At 49.0% G+C, this 6846-nt stretch overlaps 1 long non-coding RNA gene across 1 annotated transcript; it reads left to right on the plus strand.

Moving 5' to 3' along the window:
* Positions 1 to 250: 250 nt before the first annotated feature.
* Positions 251 to 6615, plus strand: LOC123858281 (uncharacterized). Its single transcript, XR_006794127.3, has 3 exons — positions 251 to 646; positions 6055 to 6166; positions 6517 to 6615. It is a non-coding gene; the product is annotated as an uncharacterized LOC123858281 (long non-coding RNA).
* The last annotated feature ends 231 nt before the right edge of the window (positions 6616 to 6846 follow it).

Here is a 6846-nt window from a genome sequence, read left to right on the forward strand (position 1 = left end):
CTTCCCTGTGTCCGGGGCCACATGCAGGAGAGAGTGGCTATAGGGTGGGCTGGGGGTGGCGTCAGTCAGCCAGGCTCAGGGGCCCCCGGGACAAGCTGTGACCCACTGGTGCCTGGGTCTAGACAGCAGTCACGTGAATTGTGAGCACTTGTCTGGTCTGAGACACCTCCCAGGCCAACTGTTTACTCACAGGTCCCCAGAGCACTTGCTGCTTCTGAGCAAGTCTTTCTCTCAATTCATTGCAGCAAATGTTGACCCTGCCAGACCTCATGCAAGGCATTGGAGGGAAGAGGAATGAAAGAATGAAGAAGACACAGCCTTCAGAGAGCCTGAGGTTCATACTAACAGAACAGATCACCTAGGGGGCTTTTATGACACACCAGGCTCTGGGCGGGGGTGTGGGGACACAGATGAATAAAACATCTTTCGGAACTCAAGCAACGTAGGTTCTGCCTGGGGAGACAGGTGTACGGGGTAACTCCACTACATATAATGGTCTCTTGCCCATCTCAGCGTGCGCCCCAAGGCTCTGTCATTGCCTTTCAGCTAGCCAGCACCCCCACCAGGACATGAGCACCTTGAACGCAGGGGCTGGTGTTCTCTCTTCGTATCCTCAGAGTCCCACACAACGAAACATATTTGCAAGGTAAGTTACACAAAGGACTTCTAAACAGCTGATTGTATCACAAGACTGAAAATAGATGCTAAATAGAGATCTTGGCAATTTCCTGCCATTGTTGTAGAGGAGGGAGTTAATTCTGAATGTGAGGATCAGATAAGGTGTGATCAGCTAAGCCCTATAGGATGGAGGAGGAGAATGAATGGGAAGAAGGAGGTACCAGCTGAGGCAACAGCAGGTACAAAGCCCCAGAGTCAGGAAGAAATATGGCCTATTACAGCAAATGTAAACTAGCCTAGAGGGACTGGTACACGGTGCATGGAGGGAGGAGCAGAAGATGTGGAGGCAAGGTCATGGGGCAAGGTCAAGAGGAATCATGAAGACCATGGTAAGGAGTTTGATCTTTGGTCTGTGGACACAGAGATCCTCTGGGAAATATTAAGAACAGGAGTCATGGAGACTAAGCAGTGTTTTGGGAAGATTATACTGATGACTGTGAAGGGTCTATGTGGTGAAAGCATTGCTAGGAGTGTCTTCTCTTTGGCCTTGGCCTCTTGAAGAGGGGGAGAAGCTGGGGAAAGTCGGGATGGGGGATGTGCAGAGAAATCACTTGGGAAGCCAATGTAATGTTGGGAGATGGATGACAATGATATGAATCAGAACAGGGGTACTGGCAATAGAAGAGGCAGAATGAGTGACCAATTCGATATAGAAAGTCAGACTGAATTTTCTAGCCAGAGTGTCCAAAAGAACACAGAGAAGGCATAGGCTCTTGGGGTTGGGGGAGGAAGATGAGGCATGCTAGTCTGGGTTGTTACCAGTACTGGCCCCTTGGGCTCCTTAAGTAACATTGAGAAGAGAAGGACTCTTAGAAGATTCTCTTAGTCCTGCTGCCCTATTGCCAACAGGCTGGATGCCTTCAGCCTAGGAGGACACGGAGGAATCCATTTTGTTCAAAGCTCACACAAAATCTCCCAGTCCCCTCCTAGTTTTAGCCACCACCACGTCCCCTCTTCCCACCCACCACCATAGCAACCCACGTGGTCTGACAAACAGGGATGCGTTGCCAAGAAGCAAGATTTGTGGAGGACCCAAGAAGCAAGATGTGTGCTGTCACTGTGGATGATGTCAGCTTCCATGATGTGACCCAGCCCATACCCTAGTCTCTTAGTAGCTTGGCTTCTCTATCTGACAACCTTCTATCCCACTGTGTCATGGCCACCCACTTCCATAACTACTCCCCAGACTTAGTCACTACCCAGAACTCCCCCACCTCTGAAATTACTAACTCTGACATCCTTCTATCCTCTCCTCGTATTCACTCAATCATTAGCCTGCACCTGTCTTCTGTGTCCATCCGAAGCACCTGTCCACGGCCCCCCCTTCCTCCCTGTCCTTCCTCTTTCTTCACCCTCATCTCTCATGGCTTAGATTGTGTGACTCAGAATTTCATTCATCCTTCCCTTGTATGTAAATTCCCCTTGGTTGCACCACCTGGCAAAAACCCAACTGTAGGTCAATGAGCTCTGTTTTTCCTCTGAACTGTACCTATGTCGGGGGTGATTTCTGCTTAGGAAGACCACACCAACAAGCTGACTGGATCCACATCACTGGTGGTCACCAAGCCCAACCAGGTCCTTAGCACTGCCTGCTGTGTTTTCCCTGGTCAACACCTATTCAACTCCTTATACAACCACCTTTTAAAACCTTATCCCCCTTCAACCCTTCTACATGTTTACCTCCATCTTCATTCTCAGTGGATGATATCACCTCTTCCTTCAAAGACAAAATAGGAACCTCGAGGCAGGAAATCTTTCGACATCGGGCCATCCGTTCTAGCAACCCGCCTGTACGTTCCACGTGCCTCCTGGTGTAATGGAAGGTGTACATCCTTCTATTTAATCTTGCCTCTTATTTTCTGGATCTCAACTCTTCCTTTCTGCCATCTCAGGGATCCTGCCTCTCCTCCTCTTCTCCCTCATCTTCAGCTTCTCCCTCTCTACTCATGTCTTCCCATCAACATTTAAACAAGTTCAGGTCTCCAATATCAAAATTAAGCTTTTAGCCCTGGTGCATTTGATTTTTCTGTTCTGAGTCATTTCTACCACTCTTAGCTCTGTAACATTCTCCTTTTTTCCCTTCTTTTTTTCCCACTACCCAAACCCTCAATGTTGGAGTTCATCAGACCCTGTCCTAGGCCTTGTCTCCTCTACGTATTGACCCTAAGCACCTCTACATTGCCAGTGCTTTGAGTGCTTGTCTATGCAGGCAATTGTCAAGCATATATCTCTGCCTAGACCTCTCTCCTGAGCCTCAGATCCATGCATACAATGGCCTGTAGGGTTATCAGGTTTAGCAAGTAAAAACATAGGATGCCCAGTTAAATTTGAATTTCAACTAAACAATGAAAAAATGTTTTAGCATGAGTTTGCCCCTTGTAATATTTAGGAAAGATTTATCCTAAAAATTTGTTTTTTTTTTTCCTGAAATTCAGATTTATTCCTTATTTTATCTGGCAAGCCTGCATGACTTGACATCTTTATCGAGGCCCCACATTAACCTCCACTCCACATATCCACAATTGAACTTCCCATGGGACAAACTCGACCATACACTGCATCATATAAGTGAAAAAAAGCAAAGTTGTCCCTGGCTCCATTGCTCTTCTTTAGATCCTGAATCCTCCTAAATGTCCCTAAAATCTGACCACTCCTCTCCAGTGACAGCCATCACCCTGAAGAGGCCACCATCATCTTCTACCCACCACAATGTCCTCTCTTGTCCCTAATATGTGATTGCCACATAGCAACCCAAAATATCTTATTGAAATGCACATTTTTATCATGGTTCTCACTGGTTTAACTTCTAAAGTTTGAAATCCTTACCACCACCGCCTCTTAGGCCCTGCATGTCTCGGCCTTTGCCCACCTCTCCCTCCTCTTTATGGGTCACTTACTCTACCATCTACAGCCACTCTGAGGTTCTTTTAGCAGTCTTGAGCCCACTCTTGACTCGGGCCTTCCCACATGCTGTTACCTCTGCCTGGAACAATCTTTTCTCTCTCTTTTCCTCTTACCCATTAATAATCCCTTAAGTCTCAGCCCCTGTCCTTCACTCCCTGTACTCAATCTTGTGTTTCTCTTTTGGAACACTTCGCACTCTCTCCTCAGCTGTTCATGCCTGGTCCTTCATTAGACTGTGAGTTCCCTGAGAGCAGGATCCTGTCTGTCTTCTACTCCCTAACACGGTCCCTAGCCCAGAGAAGGAGCTCAGTTAATATTTCAGGGGTGAACGAGAGAGCAACCTGTCTTCCCATTCAGCCTGGGAGGTCTCCTCTTATCTTCCTATGAGCTCTCAGCACAGAGCACTCCCCAGGACTGAAATGTTTCCAGGTGGACTTAGAGTTTACCCACCACTACATTTCCCAGTGGGACATCTCAGTCCTCCAGGTCCAACTTCAGTAACCCAGACCCAGCCAGAGTTGTCTCAATCCTGCATGTCAATAGGGGAAAGCAGAAGGCAGGGTGGCCAGAGACGAGGAAGAGCAGGTAGCCTCCTGCAGAATGATGGCAGGCCTGATGCTGGTAAACTGAGGCCAAGACCCAGCCATGAGGGCAGCCTTATCTCCAGGCCCGGCTCCTGAAGTGTGACCTCCAGCATGGTGACCCAAGTGTCATGGAAGCCCCTCAACAGTGGATGTGTTGAGCCTGGGGATTGCAGAGGGCTTCCAATTACACCTGTCCAGCAGGCTTTTGCAATTGAGGGCCTGGAATTGAAGGAGCAATCAAGGCTGTAGAGTCACCAATGAGCAAATGACCATCGAAGCTGCATGAGTGGTGAGAATGCCCCAGGGAGACCATGGGGGTGTCCAAGGAGATGAGATCGATGACAGAATTTGGGAGACGCCTGGCTTAAGGGATTCAAGGAAGAAGAGTAAACTATAGAAGAAATAGAAAAAGAGGAACTAGAGCTGTAGAAAGAGAATCATGAAGGTGGACGGGCTGGGAGCCCAGGAGATAAGATTTAAAGAAGCAAAGATTGAGCAATAGTCAACTGCCCTAGAGAGGGTGAGGTCTGAGAAGTGGAAGCTGGGGTTGGAAAATGGGACGTCGGTGGTGACCTTTGAAGAGAAAAAATTTGCTTCTCTCTCTGGTTCCAGCCCCTTCTACCTTCACTCGGAATGCTTTCCCCTCCGTGTCCCTTTCTATAAGTGAGGGAACCATTTAGGATTTGGGGAGTAGTCAGGAAGAGGGAGAAAGTCAACCCCAGGCAAGCAAGCTCACGGCTTCTGTGTCTGGTCTCCAGAGCCTGTGACTGCTGAGGAAGGTGGTGGGATGGCCGCCACCTTTCGGAGGCTAATGGTCTAGGAGAGCTTCTAGAGCTGCTGCTCAGCTTTGCCCCTGCTCAGGCCAGGGGACTTCCTGGACGGCCCCCTTTTCTTGATCAGGCTCCTATAGGCTGCATCCTTCTCTGTTTCTCCTTGCCAGCACCCACTCTTTGGCCTGGAGTTTGCCTTTCACCTCCCCTTCTCAGAGTCCCAGAACCTGCCTGCAGAGAGGGCCACAGTCTCCCCAGGTTTCCACTTTGTTCTATCCCCCAAGACAAGCCTACAACATCTTCCTCTACTTACATCTACTTCAGGGAAACAAGCAGCAAAACAAGCAACCAATCAATCCAACCCGGGGTTGGGAGTTAGGAAGTTTGGCAACCGACCAAAGCTCTTTCAGCTGTGTGTGGTTCCTGGCGTCTCCTCCCGATCCCTCCCGGGAGCCTCCATGGGCCTTGACCTCATGGCTTTGTTCCTGAGGGTAAGGCCTCCTTCTCCTCTCCACCCCAACTCAGATATGCTTCCCAGCCTTCTGCCCTTTGCTTCAGGGGGTACTCTAGCCCTCGGAGCCCTCAGGCCTGAGGGACCCCCATTCTACAGAACCTCAGGCTCATTCAGGAGTATCCCAATGGGAGGCATTCTCTCTTAGAAGAACACAGGGCAGATTACTCTTTCATACTAATATCTTATAATTAACACTTTTATCATGACACTGCCAAGAAACTTCCAGTGTGGTTCCCTGTTGCCTGGGATCTGAGTGGGAAATCCTTCACTGATGCTTCACTCCATCAGGGCAGTCTCTGGGGGGGACAAAGTACCTCCCTTTGGGAGGAGAGCAGTGAGAGAGAGTCCACTAATTTCTCTGCCCCAGAGGCCCCACTGAACCTGGGCATGTCCCCTCCCCAACACTGCCCCACCATGGGCCTCCAACACACGAGGAATGGGTTTTTGGACAGGTAGGACAAAAGGTGTGCTGGAGTAAGGAATGAGCTGCCTGGGCTCCTGTGTGGCCAACTCCGGATGGCTTCTGCTCCAGCCTAACCCATTTTCTTAGGCCTCTGAACACTCTGGACCAGAAAGGGCCAATAGACTTACTTCTGCTTTCCAGCTTTAACCAATCAGCGATGGCAACATTGAGAATGACTATGCATTCAGAGACTGTGGGAAAGAGTATGGCCATCAATTCACAATGTCTTCCGTGGACAAGGGATGGAAGAGAGGTGTCACGTATGCCGTGTATTTGCCAAAACTGATCTCTGCTCTTTCAGCCTCCCATCCTTAACTCAAGCAATTCCTCCTTCCTGGGAGCCCCCCACTTCTCTCCCTGTCCAAATGCTTTTAAGACCAAGATTCTTCAGGGGCGCCTGGGTGGCTCAGTTGGTTAAGTGTCTGCCTTTGGCTCAGGTCATGATCCTGGGGTCCTAGGATCAAGCCCTGGGTTGGGCTCCCTGCTCAGCAGGGAGTCTGCTTCTCCCTCTCCCTCAGCCCCTCCCCCTGCTTGTGCTCTCTCTCTCTCTCACTCACTCTCTCTCAAATAAATAAATAAATAAAATCTTTTTTTTTTTTTAAGGACCCAGATTCTTCAAGAAGCCTTTTTCTCATCTGCACTGATTAAAGATAATGACTGTTGAGGGACATTTGGTTTGTTTTTAGTTTCTAGAGGGGACGAATAGAGCTGCTGTAAGCAATAAATACATAAGTAAATAAATAAAACCCCCCAAAAGGTAATGACTCTTCTGCTCATTTGACATTAAACCCAGGCTGCCTTGTCAGGGGAAGTTCATTCTGGAGGGTTTATGTGTTCTCTCCCTTAGGAGACTGGGAGCTTCTGGGGGGCAAGGTTCACTGGTACCACTTGGTCTCTTGCTGAGGAGCAAGGCACAGAGCTCAGAGAGTTTGC

The sequence above is a fragment of the Mirounga angustirostris genome, unplaced genomic scaffold, assembly GCF_029215605.1.
Source record: "Mirounga angustirostris isolate CCGP_5_RB_7025 unplaced genomic scaffold, mMirAng1.0.hap1 SCAF_4, whole genome shotgun sequence".
In the NCBI taxonomy this organism is placed as follows: domain Eukaryota; kingdom Metazoa; phylum Chordata; class Mammalia; order Carnivora; family Phocidae; genus Mirounga; species Mirounga angustirostris.